The following is a 14,497-nucleotide window of genomic DNA, read 5'->3' on the forward strand; positions in this document are numbered from 1 at the left end:
TGTCAGTAGCTTGACAGAGGGCTCTCATGGAGCCTCACAGATACTCAGAGCAATGTTGGAACCTCCCAACACCAAATTTAGAGTTTGAATGTGGGGGTTCAACACCAAACTTAGAAGTTGGTTGTGGCCTCCCAACACCAAACTTAGACTTTGACTGTGGGGGCTCTGTTTGACTCTGTTTTGAGAGAAGCTCTTCATGCTTCCTCTCCATGGTGACAGAGGGATATCCTTGAGCCTTTAACACAAGGGATTCTTCATTCACTTGAATGATCAATTCTCCTCTGTCCACATCAATCACAGCCTTTGCTGTGGCTAGGAAGGGTCTGCCAAGGATGATGGATTCATCCATGCACTTCCCAGTCTCTAGGACTATAAAATCAGCAGGGATGTAATGGTCTTCAATCTTTACCAAAACATCCTCCACAAGTCCATAAGCTTCTTTTCTTGAATTGTCTGCCATCTCTAGTGAGATTCTTGCAGCTTGTACCTCAAAGATCCCTAGCTTCTCCATTACAGAGAGAGGCATGAGGTTTACACTTGACCCTAAGTCACACAAAGCCTTCTTAAAGGTCATGGTGCCTATGGTACAAGGTATTTTAAAATTTCCCAGGATCTTGTCTCTTTTGAGGTAATCTCTGCCTAGACAAGTCATCCAGTTTTTTGGTGAGCAAAGGAGGTTCGTCCTCCCAAGTCTCATTACCAAATAACTTGTCATTTAGCTTCATGATTGCTCCAAGGTATTTAGCAACTTGCTCTTCAGTGACATACTCGTCCTCTTTAGAGGAAGAATACTCATCAGAGCTCATAAATGGCAGAAGTAAATCTAATGGAATCTCTATGGTCTCAGTGTGAGCCTCAGATTCCCATGGTTCCTCATTGGGGAACTCATTGGAGGCCAGTGGACGTCCATTAAGGTTTTCCTCAGTGGCGTTCACTGCCTCTTCATCCTCTCCAAGTTCGGCTATGTTGATGGCCTTACACTCTCCTTTTGGATTCTCTTCTGTATTGCTTGGAAGAGTACTAGGAGGGAGTTCAGTAATTTTCTTGCTCAGCTGTCCCACTTGTGCCTCCAAATTCCTAATGGAGGACCTTGTTTCAGTCATGAAACTTTGAGTGGTTTTGATTAGATCAGAGACCATGGTTGCTAAGTCAGAATGGCTCTGCTTAGAATTCTCTGTCTGTTGCTGAGAAGATGATGGAAAAGGCTTGCCATTGCTAAACCTGTTTCTTCCACCATTATTGTTGTTGAAACCTTGTTGGGGTCTCTGTTGATCCTTCCATGAGAGATTTGGATGATTTCTCCATGAAGAATTATAGGTGTTTCCATAGGGTTCTCCCATGTAATTCACCTATTCTATTGAAGGGTTTTCAGGATCATAAGCTTCTTCTTCAGATGAAGCATCCTTAGTACTGCCTGGTGCAGCTTGCATTCCAGACAGACTTTGAGAAATCAAATTGACTTGCTGAGTCAATATTTTATTCTGAGCCAATATGGCATTCAGAGTATCAATCTCAAGAACTCCTTTCTTCTGATTTGTCCCATTGTTCACAGGATTCCTTTCAGAAGTGTACATGAATTGGTTATTTGCAACCATTTCAATTAGTTCTTGAGCTTCTGTAGGCGTCTTCTTCATATGAAGAGATCCTCCAGCAGAGCCATCCAAAGACATCTTGGACAGTTCAGACAGACCATCATAGAAAATACCTATGATGCTCCATTCAGAAAGCATATCAGAGGGGCACTTTCTGATTAATTCTTTGTATCTTTCCTAAGCTTCATTGAGGGATTCTCCTTCCTTCTGTCTGAAGGTTTGGACTTCCACTCTAAGCTTACTCAATTTTTGAGGTGGAAAGAACTTTGCCAAGAAAGCATTGACTAGCTTTTCCCAAGAGTTCAGGCTTTCTTTAGGTTGTGAGTCCAACCATATCCTAGCTCTGTCTCTTACAGCAAAAGGGAATAGCATAAGTCTGTAGACCTCAGGGTCAACCCCATTAGTCTTGACAGTGTCACAGATTTGCAAGAACTCAGCTAAAAACTGATGAAAATCTTCCAATGGAAGTCCATAGAACTTGCAATTCTGTTGCATTGGAGAAACTAATTGAGGCTTAAGCTCAAAGTTGTTTGCTCCAATGGCAGGGATAGAGATGCTTCTCCCATAGAAGTCAGGAGTAAGTGCAGTAAAGTCACCCAGCACCTTCCTTGCATTGTTGGCATTGTTGTTGTTTTCGGCTGCCATGGGTTCTTCTTCTTTGAAGATTTCTGTTAGGTCCTCTACAGAGAGTTGTGCCTTAGCTTCTCTTAGCTTTCGCTTCAAGGTCCTTTCAGGTTCAGGGTCAGCCTCAAGAAGAATGCTTTTGTCTTTGCTCCTGCTCATATGAAAGAGAAGAGAACAAGAAAGTATGGAATCCTCTATGTCACAGTATAGAGACTCCTTGAGGTGTCAGAGGAAAAGAAAAATAGAAGGAAGAAGTAAAAGAATTCAAACTTATCAAGAGAGATGGAGTTCGAATTGTTCATTGAGGAATAGTGTTAGTCCATAAATAGAAGGATGTGAGAAGAGGGGAAGAAATTTTCGAAAATTAAGTAAAAGATTTTAAAAACATTTTGAAAAATACTAATTGATTTTCGAAAACTAAGAGTGAAAAAAAAATCAAGTGATTTTTGAAAAAGATTTTGAAATTAGAAATCAAAAAGATATGATTGAAAACTATTTTGAAAAAGATGTGATTAAAAAGATATGATTGAAAAGATATGATTTGAAAAACAATTTAAAAAGATTTGTTTTTAAAAAATAATGACTTGGCTAACAAGAAAAGATATGATTCAGACATTAAACCTTTCTCAACAGAAAAGGCAACATACTTGAAATGTTGAATCAAATCATTAATTGATAGCAAGTATTTTTGAAAATGGAAAGAAATTGATTTTGAAAAAGATTTGATTGAAAACATTTGATTTGAAAAAGATTTGATTTTGAAAAGATTTTGAAAACTTGAAAAAATTTGAATTGAAAACAAAATCTTCCCTCTTGTGCCATCCTGGCGTTAAACGCCCAGAATGGTGCACATTCTGGCGTTTAACGCCCAAAGCACTACCCTTTTGGGCGTTAAACGCCCAGCCAGGCACCCTGGCTGGCGTTTAAATGCCAGTTTGCCTTCTTCACTGGGCGTTTTGAACGTCCAGCTTTTTCTGTGTAATTCCTCTGCTGTATGTTCTGAATCTTCAATTCTCTGTATTATTGACTTGAAAAGACACAAATAAAAATTTTTTTGGATTTTTAATAATGAGGAATAATCAAAATGCAACTAAAATCAAATAACAATGCATGCAAGACACCAAACTTAGCAGTTTGTATACTACTGACACTAACAAAATGAGAATGCACATGAGAAACATAAAACACTCAAGTCAAGAGAATTTAAAGATCAGAGTAATGAAATCATCAAGAACATCTTGATGATCACTTAAGACACATGAATGAATGCAAGAAGAACAGAAACATGCAACTGACACCAAACTTAACATGAGACACTAGACTCAACAAGAAACATACAATAATTTTTTGGTTTTTATGATTTTGTAATAATTTTTTTTTTCGATTTTTCGAAAATTAAGTGGAAAAGAAAATAAAGATATCAAAATTCTTAATGAGAATTCCAGGAATCATGCAATGTTAATCTAAAGCTTTAGTCTAAAGAGATTAGACATGGCTAGCCAAGCTTCAGCAGGATATTGCATTCAAGAGCTAAATTGATGAGAATCAATCAGCTTTGGTGATGATAAGAACATCACCTTGAAACACTAGAATTCATTCTTAAGAACTCTGAAGATAAATACCTAATCTAAGCAACAAGATGAACCGTCCGTTGTCCATACTCGAACAATCCCCGGCAACGGCGCCAAAAACTTGGTGCACGAAATTGTGATTCATTCTTTTCACAACTCAAACAGTCCCTGGTAATGGCTCTATAAACTTGGTGCTCAATACCATGGTCCAAACATAATTTCACAACTTCGCACAACTAACCAGCTAGTGTACTGGGTCGTCCAAGTAATAAACCTTACGCGAGTAAGGGTCGATCCCACGGAGATTGTTGGTATGAAGCAAGCTATGGTCACCTCGTAAATCTTAGTCAGGCAGATTCAAATGGTTATGAATGATATATGAATAAAGCATAAAGATAGAGATACTTATGTAATTCATTGGTGAGAATTTCAGATAAGCGAATGGAGATGCTTTGTCCCTTCCGTCTCTCTGCTTTCCTACTGTCTTCATCCAATCCTTCTTACTCCTTTCCATGGCAAGCTGTATGTTGGGCATCACCGTTGTCAGTGGCTACAGTCCCGTCCTCTCAGTGAAAATGTTCAACGCACCCTGTCACAGCACGGCTAATCATCTGTCGGTTCTCAATCAGGTTGGAATAGAATCCATTGATTCTTTTGCGTCTGTCACTAACACCCAGCCTTCAGGAGTTTGAAGCTCGTCACAGTCATTCAATCATTGAATCCTACTCAGAATACCATAGACAAGGTTTAGACCTTCCGGATTCTCTTGAATGCTGCCATCAATTCTAGCTTATACCACGAAGATTCCGATTAAGGAATCCAAGAGATAAACATTCAAGCCTTGTTTGCTTGTAGAACGGGAGTGGTTATCAGGCACGCGTTCATAAGTGAGAATGATGATGAGCGTCACATAATCATCACATTCATCAAGTTCTTGAGTGCGAATGAATATCTTGGAATAAGAACAAGATGAATTGAATAGAAGAACAATAGTAATTGCATTAATACTCGAGGTACAGCAGAGCTCCACACCTTAATCTATGGTGTGTAGAAACTCCACCGTTGAAAATACATAAGAACAAGGTCTAGGCATGGCCGAATGGCCAGCCTCCCAATGATCAAAGAACTAGATGTCCAAAGATGATCCTAAGATCTAAAAATGATCAAAAGATGATCTAGAGATCTAAAAATGATCAAAAGATGAAAATACAATAGCAAAAGGTCCTATTTGTAGAGAACTAGTAGCCTAGGGTTTACAAAGATGAGTAAATGACATAAAAATCCACTTCCGGGCCCACTTGGTGTGTGCTTGGGCTGAGCATTGAAGCTTTCATGTGTAGAGACTTTTCTTGGATTTAAACGCCAGCTTTTGTGCCAGTTTGGGCGTTTAACTCCCATTCTTGTGCCAGTTCCGACGTTTAACACCGGGCAATTTTGAGCTGATTTGGAACGCCAGTTTGGGCCATCAAATCTTGGGCAAAGTATGGACTATTATACATTACTGGAAAGCCCAGGATGTCTACTTTCCAATGCCGTTGAGAGCGCGCCAATTGGGCTTCTGTAGCTCCAGAAAATCCACTTCGAGTGCAGAGAGGTCAGAATCCAACAGCATCTGCAGTCCTTTTCAGCCTCTGAATCAGATTTTTGCTCAGGTTCCTCAATTTCAGCCAGAAAATACCTGAAATCACATAAAAACACACAAACTCATAGTAAAGTCCATAAAAGTGAATTTTAACAAAAAACTAATAAAAATATAATAAAAACTAACTAAAATCTACTAAAAACATACTAAAAATAATGCCAAAAAGCGTATAAATTATCCGCTCATCAGATAGCAAAAAAACTCTCCAAGATAGCTACCCAGATGAAAATACAATAGCAAAAGGTCCTATTTGTAGAGAACTAGTAGCCTAGGGTTTACAAAGATGAGTAAATGACATAAAAATTCACTTCCGGGCCCACTTGGTGTGTGCTTGGGCTGAGCATTGAAGCTTTCATGTGTAGAGACTTTTCTTGGAGTTAAACGCCAGCTTTTGTGCCAGTTTGGGCATTTAACTCCCATTCTTGTGCCAGTTCCGGCGTTAAACGCCAAAATTCTTGAGCTGACTTGGAACGCCTGTTTGGGCCATCAAATCTCAGGCAAAGTCTGGACTATTATACATTGCTGGAAAGCCCAGGATGTCTACTTTCCAACGCATTTGAGAGCGCGCTAATTGGGCTTCTATAGCTCCAGAAAATCCACTTCAACTGCAGGGAGGTCAGAATCCAACAGCATCTGCAGTCCTTTTCAGCCTCTGAATCAGATTTTTGCTCAAGTCCCTCAATTTCAGCCAGAAAATACCTGAAATCACAGAAAAACACACAAACTCATAGTAAAGTCCAAAAAAGTGAATTTTAACTAAAATCTAAAAAAATATAATAAAAACTAACTAAAACATACTCAAAACATACTAAAAACAATGCCAAAAAGCATATAAATTATCTGCTCATCAGTTGCCAACTTGGAATTCAAGTTAGCAACGCCATTGAGACTTAACTCCAGGAAGAGCATGAACACCCTTGCAACATGCGTTGCCAACTTGAGGATATGAGGACGTGTTTGCCAAACACGCTAGTGAACTTGGCAACCTTGGAAGGTGGTGCATGTTGCCAACTTGAGGGAAGGAAGGCGTGTTTGCCAAACATGCTAGTGAACTTGGCAGCCATGGAAGGAGGCAATCCACGCTGTCAACTTAGAAGAACAAAGGCGTGTTCGTCAATAACGCTGGCAACCCTGGCAGCCTTGCCTTGCCCTCTTCCATGGAGTATATCCTGAGTTGTAGAGCTTCAAATGATGCACTATCAACGGTATTGGAAAGTAGGCATTCAGAACTTTCCAACCATATATCATAGTGTGGGGTTGACATTCATTTGAAGCTTCAAAATCTGGCTTCATTTAGAGCTTCAAAATCTGATGGCGTTGGCAACTTGGAAGAACAAAGGCGTGTTTGCCAACAATGCCCGCGATTTTCGCAGCCTGACTTTGCTCTCTTCAATGGAGGATAACTTGAGCTACAGAGATCCAATTGAGGTGCTTCGAGTTGCGTTGGAAAGCTGACATTCAGAGTTTTTCATCCATGTTTAATAGTTTATAGTAGAGCACAAAATTGAAGCTCAAACCGAAGGCAACTTTAAGCCTTAGAAACAAGCACAAGAATCTTGAATCCAAGGAGAAAGAAGCACGTTGGCAATTTGGAAACCATAGGCAACGCCCTTGTAAGAAGCTCTAGCCTTGGAGAGAGGTAATCCATGTTGCCAACGTAAGGAAAAGGAAGGCGTGTTTGCCTCTAACGCCAGCAAGCTTGGCAACCTTGGAAGATGATGCCCATTGCCAACTTGAGGGAATTGAAGGCGTGCTTGCTAGCAACGCTGGTGAGCTTGCCAGCCTTGGAAGATGGCATGCATGTTGCCAACGCCAAGATCATGAAGACGTGTTTGACAACAACACCCGCGACCCTCGCAGCTCAACCTTGTCTCCTTCAATGGAGAATAACTTGAGCAATAGAGATCCAATTGAGGTTCCCTCAGTTTCATTAAAAAGTTGACATTCAGAGCTTTACAACGATGTATAATAGTTTATAGTGAGGCATAAAATTGAAGCTCAAACCATAGGCAACTTTAAGCCTAAAAAACAAGCATAAGAGTCTTGAATCTAGGAAGTAGAAGGTCACATTGCCAACTTGAGCCAGCAATGCCCTCACCAAGTCTTAGCCAGGAAAATTGTATGCACGTTGCCAACTTGCAATTGTAAAAGGCGTGTGTGCCAGCAACGTGCTCTATTGTGCCAGAATTGCCAAGACATGCGCACAAGCTCTCTGTTTTCAACTTGGTGCTGCAATTTCATTCAGAAGTTGATCACTCCAACAAGAAAAAGCCTATTTGCTAACCCAACAAGCACGGTTGAGGGCCTCTCAAGGAGCTTTAGGACTAGTATAAATAGGAGAAACTTTGTATTTTGGGGGGATGATGATCGGATTTCTTGACGGTTTAAAATTTATCTAATGAAGTCTCGTTATGAAGTATAGTTTCCAAACCAATCAATAATCCTTTCATGCAAAAATTTTGGTTGTCACAAGGAACAAACCCCAAATAAGAAATAACCGAAGTATTTAGACTCCGGGTCGTCTCACGAAGAGTTGCAATGAAGTGGTCAATTATTGGCTATGGGGAGCAAGGGGGTTTGGTTGATAATTGGGCAAGAAAATTAATGACAAGAAAAGTAAAGAGCGCAATTAATAAAGAGAGACATTCATGGCAATGGATTGAGATCATAGGCTTTCTATCCTAGTCATGCATGATTAATTCATCTTATTTAGTCAACTCCAACAAATAGGGAGAAAGTCAAACAAGATTAATCAATCATGTTACAAATATAAACAAGAATTTATCTCATTACGTCAACTCCAACGAATAGGGAGAAAGTCTAATGAGACCAGCTAATCTCAATCCAAAAGTCCTAACCAACTTACTAATTAAACTAGCAAAAGATTAGCGTCAATGGAAACAATATTCCATAAGTCCTAATCAACTCACTAATTAAATTAGCAAAAGATTAGCGTCAATGGAAACAATATTAGCTAACAACTCTAGATCACCAACATAAGTTGGGTTTTCATGACTCAAGATTGCCTAATTACTCTTTCCAAGCCAAGAATGCTCAAAATCTACTCTAACATCCTTCCAAGCATTCTATCAAACACTTGGAAGGCATAAAGGAAAGCATAGTAAATGTGCAAGAATAATAAAATCTACCAACTACCAATAGCAAGGAAAGTAAGATCTCAACACAAATCAACAATAAAAAGAACATCAAACATAAAATTGCATTAAAGAAAATTAAGATTCAACAATGTTCATAAACATAAAAGAGGACAAAATAAAGGAAATGACAAGTAAGACTAGAAGAGTAGAGATGTAATAACAAGAAATTAAAAGGAGAAACTAAATCAAAACAAGAATTAAAACTTGGATTCAAGAAGAATTAACTAAAACTACCCTAAAATCTAGAGAGAGGAGAGAGCCTCTCTCTCTCTAGAATTCTAACCTAAAACATGATAAAAACTAAACTATGACTAAGTGTGTTCATTCCCCCTTCAATCCTTGGGTTAAATAGCATCAGAAATGGGTTGGATTGGGCCCAAAATGAGCTGCAAAATCGCTGGGGTGATTTCAATATTTGCATGCGCGCGCCTCTGAACACGAAGCAACATATAGCAAAAGTTATATCATTTTGAAGCCCCGGGTGTTAGCTTTCCAACGCAACTAGAACCGCCTCATTTGGACCTTTGTAGCTCAAGTTATGGTCATTTGAGTGCAAAGAGGTCGAGCTTGACAACTTTACGGTTCCTTCATTTCTTCATGAGTTCTCCCACTTTGCATGCTTTTCTCCTCACTTCTTCCATCCAATACTTGCCTTATGAACATAAAATCACTCAACAAACACATCAAGGCATCAAATGGAATTAAAGTGAATTAAAATCACCAATTTTAGGGCCTAAAAAGCATGTTTTCACATTTAAGCACAAATCAAGGGAGAATTGCAAAACCATACTATTTCATTGAATAAATGTGAGAAAATGTGATAAAATCCCCCAAAATAAGCACAAGATAAACCACAAAATAGGAGTTTATCAGGGGACTTTTACATATACTACATTTTTCACTTTTACTTTTTACTGCATATTTTGGGAAGCATACCAAGGAGCTATATTTTATTTGCCACTTTGAATTTTAGTTTTCAGAATTCATCTTCTTCATTCTTCTCTACACTTAGTTTAATTTCTGTTTTGAAATTGTAGTTGTAATTGGAGCCATGATTCACTAAACCCCAATTTCACTATGGAGGAGCTCTGTTGGTTTAAATGAATTAATATCTCTTCTTTTCCTTGTCAATTCAAGGGGATTTCTCTAAGAGGGAACTCTTATTCTTCAAAGATTCAATCACCATCGAGAGAGGGATTGAATCTATATGAATTGTGTGATGAACTTGAGAAAAGAGTCAAATAACTCGGTTTAGAGTTCATCCATTCACAATTCCCTTGATTAACATATTTTGGGTTGGTATGTGAGATGTAACCACCCTTAATTAAGAACCTGGGAGTTGTGTGGCATTGAGGATTAGTTATTGAACTTCATCTCTACTTATGACCAATTAGATTATGAGAGTGGCAATTGATTGTCTTGAGAGAAATTGAGTCACCAAGAGATTGGGACTCAATTATTCACAATCCGCCATAGATCTATCCTACAAGATTGAGAAAGGATTGAGCAGCATCGATTTGTGAGAATTTGCATCTCCGATCCCTAGTGATCTCTTCCATCAATTCTCATTTCGATTGATCTTTAGTTATTTTGAATACCCATTACCCAATTCCCTTTTATCTTCTAGCAATTTAACATTCTTGCCATTTATATTTTGCTCTCAATTACTTGCAATTTACTTTTCTGCATTTTACAATTCTGCACTCTTACCTTCTTGCAATTTGCTTTTGATATCATTTATGTTTCTTGCCATTTAAGCTTCAAGCAATTTATATTCAATCATTTAATTTGCTTTTCCTACTTTAGTTCTTTAAATTCCTTGTCATTAAATATTCTGCAATTGCTTTCAAGAATTGAATCTCATGAAATCAAAACTATGTTTGCCTAACTAAAATACCATTTAACTAAAGTTGCTTAATCTACCAATCTCCATGGGATCGACCTCACTCTGGTAAGTTTTACTACTTGATACGATCCGGTATACTTGCCGGTTACGTGTGAAATCTAATTTCCACATATCAGTGAGATTGTACCCTTGCTCTGGGTATGCGGGTAAAAGGCAAGGGTTGTGGCTTGGACCTATTTGCTCTGTGTTTGTGTTTTGTCCATGGTTAGTATTCATACACTGGTCCAAGCTACAAGGTCTGGGTTGGCCAAAGACAATAGGACCGACCTCTAGAAAGATTGGCCCATTACTGACCTCTTCACGAAAGAGATCGGAAGATCGCCATAGAGGCATAAAGAGGCCCAAAACGAAGAACCACTGCCTATTAAGACGCAGTTAACAAAAGATATGACCTTACCCATAAAAGGTAAGATAAGATAATGAACTTATCTCAAGGAAGGTCACCCAGCACTACTATAAATACACTGGAGCATCCAGGTATAACTCATACTCCAAATCTACATAAAAACCTACCTAAAGGCTGTACTGACTTAAGCATCGGAGTCTCTTGCAGGTACCATCCCCCTCTGGTGCACGAGGACCAGCAGCGCCTCCTATTCTGACAAGTCGAACATAACAACCTTGATCAGTCCAGAAGATCTCGTTCGAGATCGACCTCTCATTTCAGGTAACCCTCGAAACATTGACGCCGTTACCAAGAAACCTAGAAGTCATCCCATCAAACATGGCAAACAACCCTCTCACCAACGACCATACCTCCGGACTAGAAAAAGGAACGCCAAGAAAGGACAAGGATGCCACACCAACCTCCTCAAAGGATGCTCACCACTCCAAAGGAGATAAGCAACCCCAGAATGCAAAAATCCTAGATGCCATCCGTGAACAACAGGATCGCCTCAAACAGCTTGATGAGTCCATATTTGATGATATATTTTGACTCAATTTGGATGGATTCTAGCACATAAACTTACACTTAAGCACCAAAATAGCATACTTTTGTGATTTCTCTCTAATTTGGACGTAGATGTGAAAACATGAGTTTTTATGTTCAAAATGGGCAATTTTAGTTCCACTTTTATGCCATTAGATGCCATGATATGTTTGTTGAGTGATTTCAGGTTATTTAGGCAAGATTGGCTAGGAAAAAATGGACGAAATCATGTACAAGGGAGAAAACATGAAGAAAACAAGGAAAAACACACACAGCAAAGTGTGTATGTCCATAAGCAAGCGTGCGTGCGTACCAGAAGGCATTTCCATGTGTGTGCGCACAAGCACCTGTGCGTACGCACAGGTCAACTTTCGGCCAAGTATGCATACGCACACATCTGTGCGTTCGCACAGGACCCTACACGTGAATTCATTAAAGAAATATGTGCTGTGCATTTTCTGAGGGCTTTTGGCCTAAATTTTGAAGGCTTGGAGCTGAATTTGGATGCTATATGAAGGGGAATTCAACAATTAGCTAGAGAGCTCACTTAGATAGTTTTTTTAGATAGTAATTAGGAGTAGGAGTAGGAGTAGTGTAGCATTACTCTCTTAGGGTTTCATTTCCATTTCCATTGTAGCATTTTATATCAAGCTTTGATTTTGGAATTTTGCTTCTTCAATTGTAAGTACTCTCATTTTCTTCTTTAATTAAAGAACTTTTACTTTCATTTCCTTTTGATTCAAGTTACTTTGTTCATATTTGCAATTTTGAGTTTGTTAATATTTTGACTGATGAATTTAATGTTCCATGCTTTCTTTATGCTTGATGGTCTATGTATATTTGGTTTTGTGAATAGTTGGTCATAGTTTTCTAATTTTTCTTGCAATTTCTCATGTTTTGGTTATATGCCCACCAAGTATTTGTGAAAATTCCACTTGGTAATTTTGAGTAGATTTTCACACCTTAGTGTGGGGGTTGAGTTCCTAGGATACTAGAGTCGTAATGTCCGACATTTAGTGGTAATTCTTGGGGAGTTAGTTGACTCTTGTTTCCATTAAAGCTAGCCTTTTATCAACTAGTTTGGTAAGTTGGTTAGGACTTATGGATTAAGGTCAATTATGCTTGCTTGACTTACTCCTCGATGTTAGGGGTTAACTAAGTGAGATTGACTCATCATAATTATCATAGTTGTGGTTATGGCCATGATAGGATTCCATAAATTCTCAACTCCCAAGTCAAGGCTTTTTATGCATTTATAGCATTTTTCACTAGTTTTGGTCTCATCCCCTTTTTACTTGCATTAATACTAATTTTGATAATTGCTTATTTATTTTATTTCTCAGTTCTTTTAATCTTTTGTTCTTTGATTTGGAAACCAACCCTTTTTTCCTCTACAACCGAAAGCATAACACTTTCAATTGTATTCCTAGGGAAAACGACCCAAGGTTTAACTACTCTCGATTTATATTTGGTTTGAATTGTGATAACATTTGATTGTGAGAGTTTATTATTGGTTTGGACTATGCTACCAACGAATTGATTCTTGTTTTTGATCGATTCCAAACTAAACCAGAAGAAATTTCTCGTCATCAAATTTGGCGCCGTTGCCAGGGATGCAATCGGTGCTATCTTTGGGTTGATGTGAATATGTTAATAGTGTAAATAACACTTTTTGATTGTTTGTTTGCTTTTGTTAGTAGGTTTTTGATTACATTTTGTTCATGACTTTTTCACACCATCACCACAATGCACCCCAATGGAACCTGGTGCACAAAATTGCAATCACACTTTTGCAACTCTGCACAACTAACCAGCAAGTGCACTGGGTCGTCCAAGTAATACCTTACGTGAGTAAGGGTCGATCCCACGGAGATTGCCGGCTTGAAGCAAGCTATGGTTATCTTGTGACTCTTAGTTAGGAGATTAGTGATAAAAATGATTTTGTTTATGAAAAGTAAATAACATAAAATGAATGATACTTGTGGTTCAGTAATGAGGAACATATTGAGGTTCTGGAGATGCTCTGTCGTCTAAACCACTGCTTTCTTACTGTCTTCTTCTCCAAACACGCATGACTCCTTCTATGGCAAGCTAGATGTTGGTGGATCACCGTTGTCAATGGCTACCATCCGTCCTCTCAGTGAAAATGGTCTAAGTACGATTTCTGCACGGCTAATTATCTGTCGGTTCTCACTTGTGTTGGAATAGGATCTCTCTATCCTTTTGCACACTGTCACTGCGCCCAACTTTCGTGAGTTTGAAGCTCATCACAGTCATCTCGTCCCAGATCCTATTCGAAATACCACAGACAAGGTTTAGACTTTTCGGATCTCAAGAATGATGCCAATTGGTTCTAGCCTCTACCACGAAGGTTCTGATCTCACGAGTTTAAATGCTTTATTGTCAAGAGATACAAGTCAAACTCGTGGATTAGAAACCCAAGAGATATGCACTCAAGCTGTCGCCCAATGACTACATTGAGCTCAAATAGAACGGAGGTAGTTGTCAGGCACGCGTTCATAAATTTGAGAATGATAATGAGTGTCACGGATCATTACATTCTTCACATTGAAGTATGAGTGAGTATCTTAGAATAGAAACAAGCGTGATTGAATAGAAAACAATAGTAATTGCATTAATCCATTGAAACACAGCAGAACTCCTCACCCTCACCTGTGGAGTTTAGAGACTCATGCCATAGAAGATACAATAAGAGATGTAAAATGTCATAAGTTACAAAATGAATCTCTAAAAGTAGTTTTTATACTCAACTAGTAACCTAGGTTTACAGAAAAATGAGTAACTAAGTGCAGATAGTGCAGAAATCCACTTCCGGGGTCCACTTGGTGAGTGTTTGGGCTGAGCTTTGAAGCTTTCACGTGCATAGGCCATTCTTGGAGTTAAACGCCAATTTGGGCGCCAGTTTAGGCATTTAACTCCAGTTTTAGTGCCAGTTCTAGCGTTTTACGCCAGAAAAGGGTCTCTGGCTGACGTTTAATGCCAGTTTGGGCCATTATATCTCAGGCAAAGTATGGACTATTATACATTGCTGGAAAGCCCAAGATGTCTACTT

General features: G+C 38.8%; 1 non-coding gene across 1 annotated transcript; it reads left to right on the top strand.

The window, feature by feature from the left end:
- Positions 1 to 1,724: 1,724 nt before the first annotated feature.
- On the top strand, positions 1,725 to 1,832 carry LOC130965092 (small nucleolar RNA R71). Its single transcript, XR_009081147.1, has one exon. It is a non-coding gene; the product is annotated as a small nucleolar RNA R71 (small nucleolar RNA).
- Positions 1,833 to 14,497: the final 12,665 nt, after the last annotated feature.

This window comes from Arachis stenosperma, chromosome 2 (assembly GCF_014773155.1).
Source record: "Arachis stenosperma cultivar V10309 chromosome 2, arast.V10309.gnm1.PFL2, whole genome shotgun sequence".
Taxonomy (NCBI): Eukaryota; Viridiplantae; Streptophyta; class Magnoliopsida; order Fabales; family Fabaceae; genus Arachis; species Arachis stenosperma.